The sequence below is a fragment of the Cervus elaphus genome, chromosome 11, assembly GCF_910594005.1.
Source record: "Cervus elaphus chromosome 11, mCerEla1.1, whole genome shotgun sequence".
Lineage (NCBI taxonomy): Eukaryota > Metazoa > Chordata > Mammalia > Artiodactyla > Cervidae > Cervus > Cervus elaphus.
In genome coordinates, this window is record NC_057825.1 from 80,418,438 (window position 1) to 80,440,064 (window position 21,627).

Sequence of the window (21,627 nt, forward strand, 5' to 3'; positions counted from 1 at the left end):
ATACTTTTTTCCACTGTATATTTTTGCCTGCTTGGTCTTAGATTAATTAACCTTAAGTGTCTCGGTTAATTCCTGGGCTATCTATCCTGTTCCATTAGCCTATATATCTGCTTTTGTGTCAGTAAAATGTTGTTCTGGTTACTGTAGTTTTGTAGCATAGCTTGAGGTTAAGGACCATGATATCTCCAGTTTTGTTACTTTTTCCTAGGATTGCTTTGGCAATTCAGGGTCTTTTGTGGTTCTATACAAGTTTTAGGATTATCTGTTATAGTTCTGTGGAAAATGTCATGGGCACTTTGATAAGGGGTTGCATTAAATATGTAGACTGTTTTGTGTAGTATGGTCAGTTTAATAATGTCCATACTCTTTTTTCTGACCCACAAACATGGGATATCTTTCAATTTCTTTGTATCATCTTAATTTCCTTGTCAATGTTTTACAGTTTTTAGATTATAGATCTTTCACCTCACTCGTTAAGTTTATTACTGGGTATTTCATTTCATTTGATGTGATTTTAAATGAGACTGTTTACTTACTTTCTCTAATAGTTCATTATTAGTGTATAGAAAAGCAACATATTTTTGTAGATCTTGTATTCTGCAAATATCAACATATTTTGTGCAGTCTTGTATCCTGCAACTTAACTGAATTCACTTATTAATTCTAATAGTTTTTTGGTGAAGACTAGGATTTTCTATATGCAGTATCATGCCATCTGAAAATAGTGACAGCACCACAACGAAAAAAAACAATGAGATATCACCTTACACCTATCAGAATGGCTATCATCAAAAAGACCACACATAACAAATGTTAGAAAGGAAGTGGAGAAAAGGGAAACCTTTGTACACTGTTGGTGGGGGTGTAAATTTGGATAACCAAATACATGGAAAATCGTATGGAGGTTCCTCAAAAACTAAAGCTAGAACTACTATATGATACAGCAATTCCACTCTAGGGAAAACATCCTTAAAAATTTTTAATTCTTATTTGAAAAGAAATACATGCCCAACGTTCGAAGAGCATTATTTACAATAGTCTAGAAATGGAAACAACCTAAACATCCATCAACAGATGAATGGATAAAAAAGATGTGGTACGTACATAAAATAGAATATTACTGAGCCATGAAAAAGAATTAAAGTCTACAATTTGTGACAATGTGAATAGACCTTGAGGGCATCATGCATAGTGAAAAAATAAGAGAGAGAAAGACAAATACTCTATGTTATCATTTATATGTGGAATCTTAAAAAATGAATATAACAACAAATAGATTCATATATACAGAGAACAAACTAGTGTTTACCAGTGGAGAAGGAAGGCAGGGAGAGTCCTAAAAACATAGGGATTTAAGAAATACAAACTATTATGTATAAAATAAATAAGCAACAAGGATATATAACACAGGGAAGATAGCTAGTATTTTATAATAACTTTAAATAGAGTATAATTCAATAGGAAATATTAAAACACTATATTGCACCCCTGGAACTACTACAGTGTTGTGAATCAATTATATTTCAATAAAAAGAGTTCAGAAAATAATGAAAGAATCAATGATTTAGTAATTAGCAATTTGATTAAAACTGTAATTTTCTAATTCTATTGAGTCAAATATATTTATTATATATCTACCTTTTTGAAAATACTGAAGCATATCAAGTTTTGATGGATATATCACACCTCTGATTTTTCAATTGTAACTAAGAGGTTACAGCAATCAACACTTGTCTCCATGAGAGGTTCTTTAAATTTTTTGCCCAAAATTTGCCAGTATTCTTGAAGTTAGCTGGTATGTTAGCTTATCAGAGTTACTGGGTGGCTGAAGCAGCAGGAATGTATTTCTCACAGTTCCAGGAACTAGAAGTCCAAGATCAAAGTGTCAGTAAACTTACGTTCCCCTGAGGCCTCTCTCCTTACCTTGTAAGAGTGCCCTTCCCCCAGGCACATGCTCTTCTCCTTGTGTGTGCGAGACTCTGGTCCCTAGCTATACATCCAAGTTCCTCTTCTTACAAGGCCACCAGTCAGGTTGGATTAGGCCCTACCGCAAAAGGCTCCATTTTGGCTTAATCAGCTCTTCTAAGGTCCTATATCCAAACACAGTCATATTCTGAGATACTGGAGGTTAGGATTTCAACATGTGGATTTGGTGATGGGGAAACACAATTCAGCCCATAATAACTGGAGAAAAAAGCAGGGGATCTCAGCATTCAATTAATCCCCTAGTTTTCAGAATGTCTCTATTCTCAGCTCCATTTACTGTTCTCAAGAGCAGATGTTCTCTTCACAATTTCCAGAAACTAAATCTTCAGTTTTCTGCTGGTGTGGCTTCACTGCTCAGGATGGAAGAGGATCTAGATATTTCTTCTTAACTTCATCTTATGTCACCTTTTGTTTAATTCTTCTCTTTTTAGTCCTTGTTTTATTGCCACTTCCAAAGCTACAAGTGCTATCAACATTTGTGTGTTTGGGTTGTTAGCTAGTATTTAACTGATTGCTTCTTGGCTTTCTTCCCTGTCTTAGATATCAGGTTTCATTTAAGACCCGTTTGTACACCTGCTTATTAGCTTCTGAAATTTGTGACTCTAATAATTCCTCTCATTCAGTCTAAGAATACTTGCTCATTTTGTAAAAAATTATTCCCCTGTCTGACATTTGAGTGTGATCTAAAAGGAATAAATGTTTGTGTTCAAACTGTCATCTTATGTCTGAAATTATAAAATGTGTGAGAATATTCAAAACAGATATTTTCATAAAATTTAGATTTATGATAAAATATATATTTTTAATATTACAGTTTCATTCACTACTCAATGCAGAATGTAATGTTTGCCTCACAGTTATGTAGGTTAGCTCTTCTACTCTTTGGTGTAGTTATTTTTCTTGCTTAATTTTTGCAGTTATTAAAGTTCAGTCCTAAATGGGGAAATCAGAAAGAGGGCATATGCATGTTCAACTGTCAAGGATTAGTTGCTATCTAGTACCATTTTATTTTATATTATACTTTTCCCATTCAATATCGCAAATAAAGTTAATACCACAGAAAGTCCTGTAAGAAGTAAGACTGCTGCTACTGCTGCTAAGTCGTTTCAGTTGTGTCCGACTCTTTGCGACCCCATAGACAGCAGCCCACCAGGCTCCACCATCCCTGGGATTCTCCAGGCAAGAACACTGGTGTGGGTTGCCATTTCCTTCTCCAATGCACGAAAATGAAAAGGGAAAGTGAAGTCGCTCAGTCGTGTCCGACTCTTCGCAACCCCATGGACTTCAGCCTACCAGGCTCTTCTGTCCATGGGATTTTCCAGGCAAGAGTACTGGAATGGGTTGCCATTGCCTTCTCCAAGAAGTAAGATTAAACCATCCTAAATAATATTCGGTAAATGTTAATGGTGGGTATTAATGAATGGGATAACAACTTCTTAACCTTTAAAATATTACTTTGTGGTAGAAGAGTCAAAATTTAAAAAAAAAAAATAGTAGCCAACTGAAGAAACAATCAGTATGTATTGTCCACAGTTATATTATTTGGCCCAGTCTGGGGTGTATATCTGCAATTTGGTGACCTAACTCTATGGTTTTCTTGGATTTCTTCTAAAGTGTTTCCTAAGATTATTTTCCTATATAAATATTTGAAAGCGATTCTAGCCCAGAAATAACACAGAACTTAAAAATATGTATTTAGGAGGAGAACAAGATGGCAGAGGAGTAGGTGGACATGGAGTACATCTCTCTCCATGGATACATCAGGAATACACCTTCAGACACAGAAGAGCATGCAGAACACCAGCTGAGAGTGGACAGGAGTACCTGACCAGCAGAAAAGAATATATAGACCCACGCAAAACTCAAGATCAAGCCCTGAGCCTTTGGACTGGGAGCACTAACTCCAAGACTCTAGGCTAGGGGGCATCAAATAGTGAGAAGTCACACACAGGTAACCACTGGAATACTAGACCCAGCATCACCCAACCCTGTGCAGAACACCTCATCTAAACATCAAACAAACAAAAAATACAAACCCAATCATCAGCAGATAGGATTACCACCTCACTTGGCCTTGCCCATCAGAGAAGAAACAAACAAACAAAGAAAAACTCAGCACAGATATCACCCTATAAGAAGCTTATACAAACCACTGGACAAATCTTAGAGGGCAGAAACCAAAAAGAAGAAAGATTTCAACCTTGAAGCCTGGAAAAAGCAGACCTCAAACACAGTAAGTTTAAAAAAAAAAATGATGAAAGGCAGAGAAATGCTACAAGGAACAAACTAGAAACACAGAAGTCCAAATAAATGAAGAGGAAAGAGGCAAACGACCTGAAAAAGAATTCAGAACAATGATAGTAAAGACGATCAAAACCTTGAAAGCAAAATGGAGAAGCTGCAAGAATCAATTAACAAAGACATGGAAGAATTAAAGAATAAACATGCAGAGACAAACAACACGATTACTGAAATGAAAAATACTCTAGAAGGAGTCAATAGCAGACTATCTGAAGCAGAAGAATGAATCAGTGAGCTGGAAGATGAAATGGTGGAAGTAACCTCTGAAGAGCAGAATAAAGTAAAAAGAATGAAAAGAACTGAGGGTAGTCTCAGAGACCTTTGGGACAATATCAAACTCACCAACATTCTAATTATAGGGGCCCCAGAAGAAAATGAAAAAAGAAAGGGTATGAGAAAAATTTTGAAGAGATACACCTGAAAATTTCCCCAACATGGAAAAGGAAATAGTCAATCAAGTCCAAGAGTCACAGAGTCCCATACAGGATAAATCCAAGGAGAAACATGCCAAGACACATACTAATCAAAGACCAGACACAAAGAAAGAATATTAAAAGCAGCAAGGGAGAAGCAACAACTAAACATAAAAGGGAAACCCCATACATTTGACAGCTAATCTTTCAGCAGAAACTCTGCAGGCCAGAAGGGAGTGGCAGGATATATTTAAAGTACTGAAAGGAAAAAATCTACACCCAAAATTACTGTACCCGGCAAGGATTACTGTACTCAGCAATTTCTTCAAAATAGATGGAGAAATAAAAAGCTTTTCAGACAAGAAAAGTTAGGAGAATTCAGTACCACCAAACCAGTGTTACAGCAAATGTTAAAGAGACTTATATAGTCAAGAAATACAAGAGAAGAAAAAAGATTTACAAAATCAACCCCAAACAATTAAGAAAATGGCAATGGTAACACATACTAATAATTACTTTAATTGTAAATGGATTAAATGCCCCAACCAAAAGACACAGACTGGCTGAATAGATACAAAAACAAGACCCATATATATGCTGTCTACAAGAAACCCACTTCAGACCTCAAGACACATATAGACTGAAAGTGTGAGAATGGAAAAATATAGTCCATGCAAATGGGAAGCAAAAGAAAGCTGGAGTAGCAATCCTCATATCAGACAAAATAGACCTTAAAATAAAGAAGATTACAAGAGATAAAAAAAGAACACCTATAATGATCAAGGGATCGATCCAAGAGGAAGACATAACAATTGTAAATATACCCCAAACATAGAAGCACCTCAATACATAAGACAAACACTAACAGACAGAAAAGAAGAAATTGACAGTAACACAATAATAGTAGGAGACTCTAACACCCCACTCACACCAATGGACATATCATCAAAACAGAAAATTAATAAGGAAATACAAATCTTAAATGATACATTAGATGAGATGGATCTCATTGATATCTTTAGGACATTCCATCCAAATGAAGAAGACTACACCTTCTTCTCAAGTGCACATGGAACATTCTCCAGGAGAGACCACAACTTGGGTCACAAATCAAGCCTCAGTAAATTTAAGAAAATTGAAATTGTATCAAGCATCTTCTCTGACCACAACACTATGATATGGTTAGATATCAATTACAAGAAAAAAAAAACTGTAAAAAACACAAACATATGGAGATTAAACAACACATTTCTAAATAACTAACAAGTTACTGAAGAAATCACAAGGGAAATAAAAAAATTTCTAGAAGCAAATGACAATGAAAACATGACAACTCAAATGCTATGGGATGCAGCAAAAGCAGTTCTAAGAGGGACATTTATAGCAATACAATCCTACCTCAGGAAACAAGAAAAATATTGAATAGATAGCTTAACTTTACACCTAAAACAACTGGAAAAAGAAGAACAACAACAAAAACAACAAAAAAAAACCAAATTAGTAGAAGGAAAGAAACCATAATGATTAGAGCAGAAACAAATGAAAAAGAAATGAAAGAAACAATAGTAGAGATTAATAAAACTAAAAGCTGGTTCTTTGGGAAGATAAACAAAATTGACAAACCTTTAGCCAGACTCATCAAGAAAAAAAGAGAGAAGAATCAAATCAACAAAATCAGAAATGAAAAAGGAGAGGTTACAACAGACAATGCAGAGAAATACAAAGGATTATAAGAGACTATTATGAAAAACTATATGGCAATAAAATAGATAGCCTGGAAGAAACAGATTGTTAGAAGAGCTTGATCTTCCAAGAGTGAACCAGGAAGAAATAGAAATTATGAACAACCCAATTACAAGCACTGAAATTGAAGCTTTGACCAAAAATCTCCCAAAACACAAAAGCCCAGGGCCAGATGGCTTCACAGGAGAATTCTATCAAACATTTAGAGAAAAGCTAATGCCTATCCTTTTAAAACTCTTTCAAAAAATTGCAGAGGAAGGAACACTTCCAAACTCATTTTATGAGGCCACCATCACCCTGACACCAAAACCAGACAAAGACAACACACACACACAGACACACACACACACACAGACACACACACACAACTACAGGCCAATATCACTGATGAACATTGATGCAAAAATCCTCAACAAAATTTTAGCAAACAGAATTCAGCAACACATCAAAATGCTCATACACCATGATCAAGTTGGGTTTATTCCAGGAATGCAGGATATATGCAAATCAAACAATGTGATACACCATATTGACAAATTGAAAGATAAAAACCATATGATCATCTCAACAGATGCAAAAAAAGCCTTTGACAAAATTCAGCACCCATTTATGATTAAAACTCTTCAAAAAATGGGCATAAAAGGGACCTGCCTCAACATAGTAAAGGCCATATATGATAAGCCTATAGCAAAAATTATTCTCAATGGTGAAAAACTGAAAGCATCCCCCCTAACATCAGAAACAAGACAAGGGTGTCCACTTTCACTACTATTATTCAACATAGTTCTGGAAGTCCTAGCTACTGCAATCAGAGAAGCAAATGAAATAAAAGGAATCCATATCAGAAGAGAAGAAGTAAAACTCTCACTGTTTGCAGATGACATGATACTTTACATAGAAAACCCAAAGATAGTATCAGAAAATTACTAGAAGTAATCAGTGAATTTAGCAAAGTTGCAGGATACAAAATCAATACACAGAAATCACTTGCATTTCTATATACTAACAATGAAAAATCAGAAAGAGAAATTAAGGAATCAATCCGATTCACCATTGCAACAAAATGAATTCAATATCTAGGAATGAACTTATCTAAGAAGAAAAAAGAACTGTACACAGACTATTATAAAACAGTGATGAAAGAAATAAAACACGACATAAACAGATGGAGAGATACTCCATGTTCCTGGGTAGGAAGAATCAATATTGTGAAAATGACTATACTACCAAAGGCAACCTGCAGATTCAAAGTGATCCCTATTAAATTACCAATGGCAATTTTCACAGAACTAGAACAAAAAATTTCACAATCCATATGGAAACCCAAAGACCCCAAAACAAAAGACCCTGTTTTGTATATGGAAACAAAAGACTCCGAATAGCCAAAGCAGTCTTGAGAAAGAACAGAGCTGGAGAAATCAACCTTCCTGACTTCAGTTTACACTACAAAGCTACAGTCATCAAGACAGTATGCTACTGGCACAAAAACAGAAATATAGACCAATGGGACTAAATAGAAAGCTGATAAATAAACCCATGCACCTATGGGTACCTTATTTTTGCAAAGGAGGCAAGAATATACAACGGGGCAAAGACAGCCTCTTCAATAAATGGTGCCGGGAAAACTGGACAGCTACATGTAAAAGACTGAAACTGGAACACTTCCTAACACCATACATAAAGATAAACTCAAAATGGATTAAAGACCTAAATGTAAGACCAGAAACTATAAAACTCTTAGAGGAAAACATAGGCAGAACACTCTATGACATAAATCAAAGCAAGATTCTCTATGAGCAACCTCCTAGAGTAACTGAAATAAAAACAAAAGTAAACAAGTGGGACCTGACTAAACTTAAAAGCTTTTTGCACAGCAAAGGAATCTATAAGCAAGGTGAAAAGACAGCCCTCAGAATGGGAGAAAATAACAGCAAATGAAACAACTGACAAAGGATTAATTCCAAAGTATACAAGCAGCTCATACAACTCAATGCCAGGAAAACAAACAACCCCATCAACAAGTGGGGAAAAGACCTAAATAGACATTTCTCCATAGAAGACATACAGATGGCTAAAAACACATAAAAAGATGTTCAACATTGCTCATTATTAGAGAGATGCAAATAAAACCACATGAGATATCACCTCACACCAGTCAAAATAGCCATCATCAAAAAGTCTACAAACAATAAATGCTGGAGAGGTGTGGAGAAAAGGGAATGCTCTTGCATTGTTGGTGGGAATGTAAATTGATAAACCAACTATGGAAGACGGTATGGAGATTCTTTAAAAAACTAGGAATAAAACCACCATATGACCCAGCAGTCCCACTCCTTGGCATATAGCCTGAGGAAAGAAGGAGAAGTGAAGTCGCTCAGTCGTGCCTGACTCTTTGTGTCCCCATGGACTCTAGCCTACAAGGCTCCTCTGTCCATAGAATTTTCAAGGCAAGAGTGCTAGAGTGAGTTGTCATATCCTTCTCCAGGGGATCTTCCCCACCCAGGGATCGAACCCGGGTCTCCTGCATTGCAGGCAGACACTTTACCATCTGAGCCACCAGGGAAGCCCCTTACCCTGAGGAAACCAGGGTTGAAAAAGACACATGTATCCCATTGTTCATTGCAGCACTATTTACAATAGCTAGAACATGGACCTAGATGTCCATGACAGATGAATCGATAAAGAAGTTGTGGTATATGTACATGATGGAATATTACCCAGCCATAAAAAGGAACACATTTGAGTCTGTTCTGATGAGGTGGATGAACCTAGAACCTATTATACAGAGTGAAGTGAGTCAGAAAGAGAAATATAAATATCATATTCTAATGCACATATACAGAATCTAGAAAAATGGTGCTGAAGAATTTATTTACAGTGTAGCAATCGAGAAACAGACATAGAGAATAGATTTATGGACATGGGGAGAGGGGAGGAGAGGGTGAGATGTATGGAGAGAGTAACATGGAAACTTACATTACCATATGTAAAATAGATAGCAAATGGGAATTTGCTGTAAGGCTCAGTAAACACATACTGAGATTCTGTATCAACCTAGAGGGATGGGATGGGGAGGAAGATGGGAGGGAGGTTCAAAAGGGAGGGGATATATGTATACCAATGGTTGATTAATGTTGAGGTTTGACAGAAAAACAACAAAATTCTGTAAACCAATTATCCTTCAATTAAAAAAAAATTTTTACTACATACTTAAATCAGTGAACTGCATAGATTGTGCCATTGAGTTTCAGGGCATAGCTTAGTCTTAAATAAAGGCTGTCTTCCATGTAAGATGCATAATTCAATTTTGAAATTTTACCTGCTTTGTCTGAAAATCACCAACTGTGAAAGCATGAGAATTATGTGTTTCAACAGACTAAATCAAACTCTTTCAAAACTGCCATGGCAACTTACTTCTAAAAAAATGATTCATCTTGGACAAGAAAATTAAAATAATCTTAACACTGTTCAATAATTAATATAACATGCTGCATGGTAATATATGTAAATTATAATGTAATTAAAACAATTATAGATCTATTTGCATATAGCCCACATAATATATATACACAGGAGACATTGATTCTATCCCTGAGTTGGGAAGATCCCCTGGAGAAGGAAATGGCAACCCACTACAGTATTCTTGCCTGGGAAATCCCATGGACAAAGGAACCCAACAGTAATATATATATATAGATATATAGACATATATCTATATATATATCTGGGGAGCAGAGAGACAAAGGCAGAAAGAGAAAGAACAAAACAGAAAGATTAAAGATATTAGTAAAAAGTCTTTCTTGCTCTGTGTCAGAAGCCAGGAAAATGGGGTGGGGTAGTGGACAAGAAGAAAAGGTTAGACAGGTACTCTCTTAAGTTATTAGCACAGCAAGTATTTTGGAAAAGCCATTCTGTGAAAAGTGCTTGGAAACATGCTGCTGTTATTGACACAGAGCAATTAATGTGATGAAAGCCAAGAAATTATTGTGATCTTGTCTGGAAAATCATATTGACTATTGCACATTATTTTCAGGAGAAAAACATCACATTTTTTTATGAACTCTGAAAATACATTTTGTTGATTCTAATTAAAGAATCATGATGTGAAGCTCTGACTTAAAAAATAAGCTACTTATATTTTCTAATATCATCATCAAAATGAGAGGATTTTGCTACATCTCTCTTTCTCTTTATTTTTTTGCTGAAACTATGGCTCCAGGGTTTTTAAATAAGAATTTCCACATGAAGATGAGTGTGTTTATAACATATTGGAACAATTTTGTTCAGTTTCCTTTTTCATCCAAATTGATTCAAGGAAATGGGTATTAGAATAAAAACTCATGTTCGCATTTAGAGGATTATTTACTGAACACCAGGAAAATTCTAAAGACAAGGGCAACTTTGGCTCCAGCAGAGACTTCTGAAAAGCATCCCAGAAAATGTTTAGAAATAAATAAATGCTGTGTCATTAAAGTTTCCCAAGATGGCTCAGTACAACATATATTATACAACTATATATTTTCACACCAACATTCCTGTGGTTACATGAACCACAGAACATTGTGGGGGTAGAGAAGCTTGGCATGTGGTGAGACAGACATTTCTATCAGAAGAGTAATTTTCTGTGCAAGACATCTAAATTTCCATAAAATTAAGCCATTTGACGAGCTCTTCAAAACCTCTTTTAGTTCCAAAATAACATGCCCTTGTTTCTTTTATTTAGCTCAATATAAACAAATCACATTTACAGACAGCATACATAATTTGAAAATAGGTAACAGGCATGAGCTGTTTGTGAGTGGGAAAATCTTCAAATGTTATTTATTCTATTTGTTCTCTAATATTTTACCTCCAAGCTTGGAACAAAAGAAACCATCAGGATATGTCCCATCAGTTCACTTCAGTTCAGTTGCTCAGTTGTGTCCAACTCTTTGTGACCCCATGGACTGCAGCACATCAGGCCTCCCTGTCCATCACCAATTCCCAGAGTTTACTCAAACTCACGTCCATTGAGTTGGTGATGCCATCCAACCATCTCATCTTCTGTCACCCCCTTCACTTCCTGCCTTCAATCTTTCCCAGCATCAGGGTCTTTTCAAATGAGTCAGCTCTTCGCATCAAATGGCCAAAGTATTGGAATTTCAGCTTCAGCATCAGTCCTTCCAATGAATATTCAGGACTGATTTCCTTTAGGATGGACTGGTTGGATCTCCTTGCAGTCCAAGGGACTCTCAAGAGTCTTCTTCAACACCACAATTCAAAAGCATCAATTCTTCAGCATGTCTCATAGTTGTCATGATTTCTTTTCCAAACTACCCATTGAGAGTATCCCCCATGAAAGATGTGTACACACTAAATTTTTAAAAGGAGGTAACCAAGTTATGACAAACATAGACAGTATATTAAAAAGCAGAGACATAACTTTGTCAACAAAGTCCGTATAGTCAAAGGTATAGTTTCTCCAGTAGTCATGTATGGATGTGAGAGCTGGACCATAAAAAAGGCTGAGCACTGAGGCGTTGATTCTGACTGCAGTGTTGGAGAAGACTCTTGAGAGTCCCTTGGACTGAAAGGAGATCAATCCTAAAGAAAATCAGTCCTGAATATTCATTGGAGGGACTGATGCTGAGGCTGAATTTCCTATACTTTGCCACCTGATGTGAAGAGATGACTCTGGAAAAGACCCTGATGCTGAGAAAGACTGAAGGCAGAAGGAGAAGGGGACAACAGAGGATGAGATGGTTGGATGGCATCACTGACTCAATGGACATGAATTTGAGCAAGCTCCAGGAGATGGCGAAGGACAGGGAAGACTGGCATGCTGCAGTCCGTGGGGTCAGAAAGAGTCAGACACAACAGAGCAAATGATTAACAATGGTGATCACCTTACACTCATTATCTATTAGCCAACATTCTTTATTGAATGTACTCAGGCCTTGCTGTGTATTTAGAAAATTTGGAAAATGAGCCACTAAATTCATATCATATCTTGGGTAGTCTTGAATTTTATACTGTCGAGGTGGATATATGAGAAAGAAAAGAATACTTCAGTAGGAGAAAATAAGCAGTTAGTTGATGATTTCACAGTTGTATATTTTGAAGAAATATAACAGCATGTAAATGACTACGACATAGTGAATATTAAACAATTACTTCATTTTTAAAGATGATGTGAATATTGAAGTATTCCAAAGTTGTGCATGTGTGCTAAGTCACTTTAGTCTTGTCTGACTCTTTGTGACCCTATGGACTGTAACCTGCCAGGCTCTTCTGTCCGCAGGATTCTTCAGGAAAGAATACTGGAGTGGGATGCCATGCCCTCCTCCAGGGGATAGTTCCAATCCAGGGGTCAAACCTCCGGTCTCTTACATCTTGCATTGGCAGGCATGCTCTTTACCACTAGCACCACCTAGGAAGCCCCATATTAGTGGTACTGCTTATGATTACTATAAACTTTTTTAAGACTGATTTTTTTCTTTGGTTCTATCATGCTTAAAAAGTGGTTAATATGGTACACAGTATATGAGAATCAAGAAATTTAGCTTAAAAATCCGAATGATTTTTTAATAATGAGCCTTGTGTATCTGAGGCTATTAAAAAGGCAATGATGGCTAATTATACCCAAGAAAAGAGAAGTTACTTTAAGAAGAGGAGAAACGGGCTACGAAATGACAAAATTATTCCTGCAAAGTTGCAAAATGAGTGCAAAATTTTAGAAAAGGTATGCGATTTTTTTTTTATGTTTGTTTCTGTTCCTGAGGGGGACAATGAACAAAAATAATAATAATCATGAAGAGAAAGGTATTGATGCTTCCATGGTTCTTGCTTTCCTGGGCTCTAGATGCTACAGGAAAGAACAATGGTCCTCAAAAGCCACTAGATTCTCTTTGTTATACTCCCCGACTAACTGGAGTAGAGTAACTGGGCCTCCCCAGGCATGGTAAGATTGGGAGTGGGAAGTGCTTTGAGTTCTTTAGAGAAAGATGTTTTATAAATCCTACTACTATTAAGCTATTATTAAGACTGAGCCCTGTTTTTAGCGGCTGCCTTTCTGAGGCAGTGGGTGGGCAGCAGCCCACTGTCCACCTCCCTGCTCTCCCCAAACCAGAGGCACTCAGCCTCCGCCTTACTTTCCCCACCCTGTGCTGTGTCCCTGTCCTATTGTTTCCAGTTTCCTTGCTTTCTCAAGGAAGTTACCCTCCCTGCTTTTCACAGGTCAGTCCCCAGAGAGGGAGGCAATCAGGCAGGAAATCTCCCAAGAACAAATCAAAGTAGCAATTTTAGTAAAAATAGCTGGATTTAGCCCATGATAAAACTTTTTTTTTTTTAAACAGAGTTTGCCTGGCACACACATTCATTACCGTACATCTCTCCCACGCACTGCAGGAGCCCCAAGGTGTCAGCTGGCAGGAGTTTAAATTTTCCACAGGCATTCTTACAATTCCTTTAGCTGCTTCTTAACCACCTGCCCAGGGCTATGAGATGAGCGTTTATCAATTATATCCTGTCTTAATATATTCACACACAATTTGGCACATATGTAACTTCTACATATTCAAGGAAGCCCATTTTATAGAAATGTTTTCAGATTCACTTTTTTCCTGTTTTTTAAAGGAAGTGTTTGAAATTACACTTATGATGTCCAAAATGAATGTTCTCCCACACATGTTAGAAGTGTAGCTTGCATCTAGGAAGGTTCAGAATCATAATGGAATCATATATGATTATAAAAAAAATAATCTGCTGGTAAGGGTTGGTTCCCACAAGAAACTGAAATGAGAACTTCCCAATTCAAGATTCAAGATTGATGTTGAACTCTGCCATATTTATCACACTGTGGTTTGCAGAACTGGATATTTTCTAAATTTCAGACACTTTGAGATCATTATTTCAAATAGCACCCAGAAATACATGAAATTAGTCTCTCGTATAAATTAAGCAACATAGTACAAAATAGTTCATAGAACAGTATTTTCATAACAAACACATGAGTGCAGAGGAGTTTTAGAGGTCACCTTCCCCAGCACTGTAGGTGCAGAGATGGAGGTACTTACAGTCAGAGAAGTGATGTCTCTTCTAAATGTCATGTAATTTATGAAAAAGTGAGAACCAAGATCACAGTTTTCTGAGTCAGTAAATTCTCTGGTTATCACTCCATCCACTTCTATATTTTACTAGTTTTATCACTTTTGAGACACAAGAGAAAAATTCCTAAATAAAAATGAAAATTTTTATATTATATTAAAAACTAATTTTATTACTTGATCAAAAGATTTGAGCATTCTGTAGGTCTCCTTTTGTTTTAGACTAGTATATTTTTGAGACAAAATATATAAGATGATTGGACTAATTTTGAAAATATAAAAAAGAAAAATACAGAAAAAATATAAATAAAAATCATCTCTCAGAGAGAACTATTTGAGGTAATTCTTTCTAATTTGACTTCCCACTCTTCCATCATAGGTATGTATGGATATATTTATACAACCACACATGTACAGATATGTAACATTGAGTTGATGATGGAAAATAATAAACAACACATAAAAAGAAATTAATATGTATTTATAAAGAAGCCCCAAACCTCCAAACTCACATGCACATTATATTTTGATTGCTGCGGTTCAGTTCAGTTCAGTTCAGTCACTCAGTCGGGTCTGACTCTTTGCAACCCCATGGTCTGCAGCACACCAGGCTTCCCTGTCCATTACCAACTCCCGGAGTTAACTCAAACTTATGTCCATTGAGTCAGTGACGCCATCCATCCATCTCATCCTCTGTCATCCCCTTCTCCTCCCACCTTTAATCTTTCCCAGCATCAGGGTCTTTTCAAATGAGTCAGTTTTTCACATCAGGTGGCCAAAGTATTGGAGATTCAGCTTCAGCATCACTTCTTTCAGTGAATATCCAGGACTGATTTCCTTTAGGATGGACTGGTTGCTGTGGTTATTTCTATCTAAAAAAGCCTTTAAATCAGAATTGAATCCAAGACAAAATGATTATTCTTTTCTTATTAGTAGACATAAATGACTAAAATGTAACACTTTTAGCCAATAGGATGATGGAATGAGCATTTTTACTATAAACAAAAGAATTGGTCATGGAATCTATAGAAATAGGTAGATAACTGTATGAATAATTTAGAAAAAAATAAACTTCAGGAAGTTTTGAAACAGATTTAACTTCTGATTATGCAAACCGAAGAAAATGGTTTCACATTTGCAACAAAAATATCATTGTATCCATAAAATGCCAAGCATGGTGTTAGGTGATGGAGACAAAAAGGTGCATAAAACATGATTCCAGTCTTTAATCTACATCCTGATAGGATGTACCAATACATACACCAGTGACTACTATAAAGTTCTCCAATCTAATAATAATATTGTGGATATGTGCAAAATGGTACAGAATGACAAAGGCATGATCAATTAACAACTGACTCAGGTTTGGGAAAGATCTAGAAGATCTCTCAAAAAGAAATAGTTAAAATTAGCATTCCAGGAGTAAGAGGATTCTCCACAATGAAACTGTTATGAATAGATAATAGGCTATGTGGTTCAGACAGTAAAGAATCTGCCTGCAATGCGGGAGACCTAGGTTCAATCGCTCGGTTGGGAAGACCCCCTGGAGGAGGGCATGGTAACCCACTCCAGTATTCTTGCCTGGAGAACCCATGAACAGAGGAGCCTGATGGTCTACAGTCCACAGAGTCACAAGAGTCTGATATGACTGGGCGACTAAGCACATCACAGCTATAAGAATAACAGAGAATTTATTCATTCATTGATTCAACAAAAATGTATAGAATATATTTTTGATGTATGAAATGTATAAACCATATGTGAGGGACTATTTCAGACATTAATAACAGAGCTGGGTGAACCAGACAATTGAAACCCTTATCTTCTAAAGTGAGACTGGATTTCAAGGTAAATTGTGGGTCTAGAGATACAACTTTGACAGTGAAACATCAACATATAGATTTTCATTTAAAAACCAGCCGTACAAATAAGATCATCTAGGAAATGAGGGAACGCAAACAGGAACAAGAGAAAGTGTGAGCCTTGGTATTGCATGACATACAAAGTCCAGAGGAAAAAGCAGGGCCACTGAAAAGAGACTAAGAAGAAATGGACAGTTAGTTCAGAAAATCTCCAGGAAAAACATGACGGGGAGGAATCCCACAAGGCAGGTGAAGACAGATGACCGGGTCAAATATATCAAGTGAGATAAAGACTGGGAATTTATCATCGGACTGAGCAGTGATGAGTTCTTTGGTGACCTAAAGATTTATTTGGGTGGCTTGTATATATAATTTGAACTAAGATTATCTTCCAGGGGGATGTTAACCGATTAACAAGGCAGAAGTTGCACAACATCAAATGACGCTGAAATTTTGAGTAAGATGAGAACTTGGTGTTTAATATTGGATTTGATTTTTTAAATGGCAATCATTGAAAACATTTGACAAGAGGGTTTTCACTGGACTACTGGGAGGAAAGCTTGATAAGTTGAGGGAGATAGCTTGATTGGAGAAATTGGGAGGTGGGCATTTCATAAGGGGTATGGAAAACAATTTCATGGAATTTTCCTATAAAAGAAAAGCAGAATATAAAGGACTAAAACAGATGTGATACAGTGCCTCCAGTTACCTCTGCTTCAACCATTGCTTCTGTTCCCTTTTTTCCCCTTTTCCTCCTGTTTTGCTAAATCTCTCACCCTTGAACCTTCTCTAACTGAAAAACCACAGGCTTACCAAGCAGCTGTTGATAAAAATGGTTCTGACAGTTACTGGGATGTCATTGTGCCAAGAATACCAAGTAGAAGGAATGGAAAAGTGGAATGATTTTCAACCAAACCAACAGCAAATTTCACAAGAGTTAAGAGGTGAAAACTGCTATGTAAGTGAAACCACAAGTCTCCCTTTCTGCTCTTCCCCCTATAAAATCCTGCTTTGACTCAACAAGTTACCTGGTCTTCAGATAGTCCTTGATATGCGTCAGGTGAATAAAACCTTTAACTGACACTTGAGTTACCTAAACTATTTTTTTCCCTTGACAACAGCAATGGGGCAGTAACTGGAGAGATATTTGCCCTCCAGAGAGGCATATAAAGATGAAAGACATTTTTATTTGTTTCCAATGAAAACAATTCTATAAAGAAGGAAAGATCCCTGATGTATATGTAAAGGGAGTGGATGATTGCAGGAAAAATGTTTCTATATCCAGAAATAGATGAGATCCAATAAAAAGGTGAAAAGCAGAAAGGGGTAAGGAGAGCTTACCCTTTACTTGAGGAGAAATATGGAGGGTAACAATGCAGATCCTAAGAGGATTTGGTAATGGAAAGACTGAAAAATTCTCTTCTGATGGTTTCTATTTGCTCAAAGAAATCATTTGCTCAGAGAAGTCATCTATTTGCTCAGAAAAGTCCTCATATAAGAAAGAGGAAAGAGGAGGAAAGTGTTGGTATTTTAAGGAGATGTGAGAAGGCAAGAAATTGTATATTCTGTATTACAGATATTTAATTTACTAGTTTATAATTCTATAGTTTGGGCTTATAAATTGCTGGGAAATGTGATGGGATTGCAAGCCAGTGCGAGAGACCATTTGGGATGATGTACTGGGGAAACATTTTAGATTCAGGCAGCAAATGGCATTCAAAAAAAGTCTGAATGTTATTTTCTAATCAGTGAAGATGCAGGACTTTTAAACAAGTGATGACAAGATTGATTCTGTTGTGAATGTGATGCTGGCTTTATGATAATTTTTGACAATAATTTTTCTTGAAATATATTTATTCAATTTCCTATGTAAAGTATTGGTGATTATCACTATAAGACTAAGAAAGAAAGAAATCATATAAATGTACACCTAAGAACAGCTTTCTAGAATCTGGCTCCATAATAACATATGAACTAAATATACTACTTTTATTAATTGCATATGATTTTTCTCATATATTCCCTTGAATACTATTTGAAAATAGGAATATTTAGAAACATACTAAGTCCCATATTTAGAATGAAGTGTGTTTCAAAACATCATTTCTTTCTGGTCACAAAAATAATACATGCTAATTGTTGCTAATTTGGAAACTAAAAATTTACAATGAAGAGATTAAAATTATCTATAACACTAATCCACAGATATGGTTTGTTTAAAAATTATTGTATATTTCATTATACACAATTATATTTATTTAATTGGTTATCTAGATAATTTACAGCTGAAATTATATTTGTAAAGGAGTTTGCACTGGACCACTGAGGAGTGGGAATACGGGCTGCATAACAGCAACTCAAGAGCAGATACTTTTGAAAACTATAGCAAAGAAAAGGATGTAAAATTATGACACCAGCATCCAAAGCTTTAAAAGATTTTATAATTATCTTGAATGCAGCTCATCTGTCTTTCCCCTCTTTAAGTCTCTTGCATTTAATTCAGTTTAGTTCAGTTGCTCAGTCGTGTCCGACTCTTTGCAACCCCATGAATCGCAGCATGCCAGGCCTCCCTGTCCATCACCAACTCTCGGAGTTTACTCAAACTCATGTCCATCGAGCTGGTGATGCCTTCCAGCCATCTCATCCTCTGTCATCCCCTTCTCCTCCTGCCCCCAATCCCTCCCAGCATCAGGGTCTTTTCCAATGAGTCAACACTTCGCATGAGGTAGCCAAATTATTGGAGTTTCAGCTTCAGTATCACTCCTTCCAATGAACACCCAGGACTGATCTCCTTTAGGAGGGACTGGTTGGATCTCCTTGCGGTCCAAGGGACTCTCAAGAGTCTTCTTCAACACCATAGTTCAAAAGCATCAATTCTTCGGCACTCAGCTTTCTTCACAGTCCAACTCTCACATCCATACATGACCACTGGAAAAACCATAGCCTTGACTAGACGGACCTTTGTTGGCAAAGTAATGTCTCTGCTTTTTAATATGCTCTCTAGGTTGGTCATAACTTTCCTTCCAAGGAGTAAGCATCTTTTAATTTAATGGCTGCAATCACCATCTGCAGTGATTTTGGAGCCCAAAAAAATAAAGTCTGACACTGTTTCCACTGTCTCCCCATCTATTTGCCATGAAGTGATGGGACCAGATGCCATGATCTTAGTTTTCTGAATGTTGAGCTTTAAACCAACTTTTTCACTCTCCTCTTTCACTTTCATCAAGAGGCTTTTTAGTTCCTCTTCACTTTCTGCCCCATTACCTGGACCCAAATCAGGAATAAACCTTGATTCTTTTTTGAATCATAGAAAACATGTATTGTATTACTTTGGGAAACCTCAGATCAAATAAAACCAGGTCAGGTTAACCATATGGCAGTGTTTTTTAAGTTTTCTGCAAGTCCTTTCATCAGTGCAGGTTATTACTGTCACAGGGCAAGGCTTTCTGAGTCAGAAAATGTGCATGAACCAGGCCACTGTTTTGATATTTTGAAGAATTTTTAAAATTAAATTAATGAAAGCATTATATACAAAATAGAACAGTGTTAGTTGCTCAGTCATGTCCAACTGTTTGCAACACCATGGACTGTAGCCCACCAGACTCCTCTGGGCCTGGAGTTCTCCAGGCAAGAATACTGGAGTGGGTTGCCATTTCCTCCTCCAGGGGATCTTCCCAACCCAGAACTTGAACTCGGGTCTCCTGCATTACAGGCAGATTCTTCACCATCTGAGCCACCAGAAAAGCCAAAGTAGAGCAAAAGTATATTAAAATAATATCTGAAACTACCTCCTCTCTCCCAAAAGTAATTACTGCAACCACAGGATTTGGGGGAAAAAAATAGGTGTAGGAAAAAGTAGATTCCCATCAAAATAATTTTCTTTTAAGGTAACCATGTTTTGTTGTTGTTTATTCACTAAGTCTTGGCTAACTCTTTTGTGACTCCACGGACTATAGCCCACCAGGCTTCTCTGCCCATGGGATTTTCCAGGCAAGAACAAATTTAAGATCCTAAGACAAAAAAAAAAAAAATTAAAAAAAGAGAGAGAGAGAGAGACTCTAAAACTTTATGTACTTTTTTGCACTTGTGAAATATGATATTACAGCAATTTATTTTGTTTGTGGGGTTTTTGTCCCTCACTAGTCAAAATCACAGACTCATAAAATATAGTAAGACAAACATCTGTTTGAAAAAAAAAATTTCAGAAGAGAACCATATAAGACCAAAATAAAGATCTCAAGTTAATTTTACTTGTTGGATGGCATCACCGACTCAATGGGCATGAGTTTGAGTAAACTCCAGGAGTTGATGATGGACAGGGAAGCTTGGCATGCTGCAGTCCATGGGGTCACAAAGAGTCAGACATGACTAAGCAACTGAACTGAACTGAACAATATCACCTCACTGAGGAGGTTTGCAGTCGAGATGAAGAAAATAACCAATAATAGAAAATTTATGAAAAGAAATGTTCCCTTTCTTTTCTAGATAGGATCCTCCTAGTAATAGATGCTGGACATGTTCTTTGGGTCTTGCCACAAGGATGGCCTAATTAGGATAAAGTAGGTCTAGTGAAGATATTAAACACAGTGATCTGTCAGCCACAGAACAAAAAAGTGACTTGTCAGAAGATGTGGGAATGTACAAAAATCAAACTACCAGGAGAATTTTTATTTTAGTAAACTCCGAAAGAATACCGGAATTTTGAACTGAGTTTTAGCAGGAAACCAGTAAAGTGATTTTCAGGAGCAGGAACCAGTCACCAGCAACAGGATAAGATTTCATTCCTTAAACACACCAAAGAAATAAGCTCAACTCACAGTTCTGAAATGGTTTGCATGATGCACTGGGCTCTTGCAAGCAAGAAATGCTTGCTCTATACACTTTGTTGAGAGTTGTTTGTTTTAAATCATGATGGATGTTAAATTCTGTCAAATAGCTTTCTTCCATCTATTAAGATGATCATATGATCTTTATCTTTTATTTTGTTAATGTAATATATCATTTATATTGATTTGCACATGATGAACCATCCTTGAATCTCTAGAATAAATTGTGGTGTATGATTCTTTTAATGTATTAGTAAATTCAAATTCTGTTTGCTAACATTTTGTTGAGGATTTTTGAATCTATATTTATCAGGAATATTGACCTGTAATTTTCTCTTCTTACAGTGTCTCTGCCTAACTTAGCTATCAGGGTAATGATGAGCTTCTAAAATGAACTTTAAAGTGTCTCCAC

At 36.5% G+C, this 21,627-nt stretch overlaps 1 non-coding gene across 1 annotated transcript; it reads right to left on the reverse strand.

Annotated features, from left to right (window-relative positions):
- Window positions 1-8,934: 8,934 nt before the first annotated feature.
- TRNAC-GCA lies at window positions 8,935-9,006 on the reverse strand. The gene has a single exon. It is a non-coding gene; the product is annotated as a tRNA-Cys (tRNA).
- Between the last annotated feature and the right edge of the window lie 12,621 nt (window positions 9,007-21,627).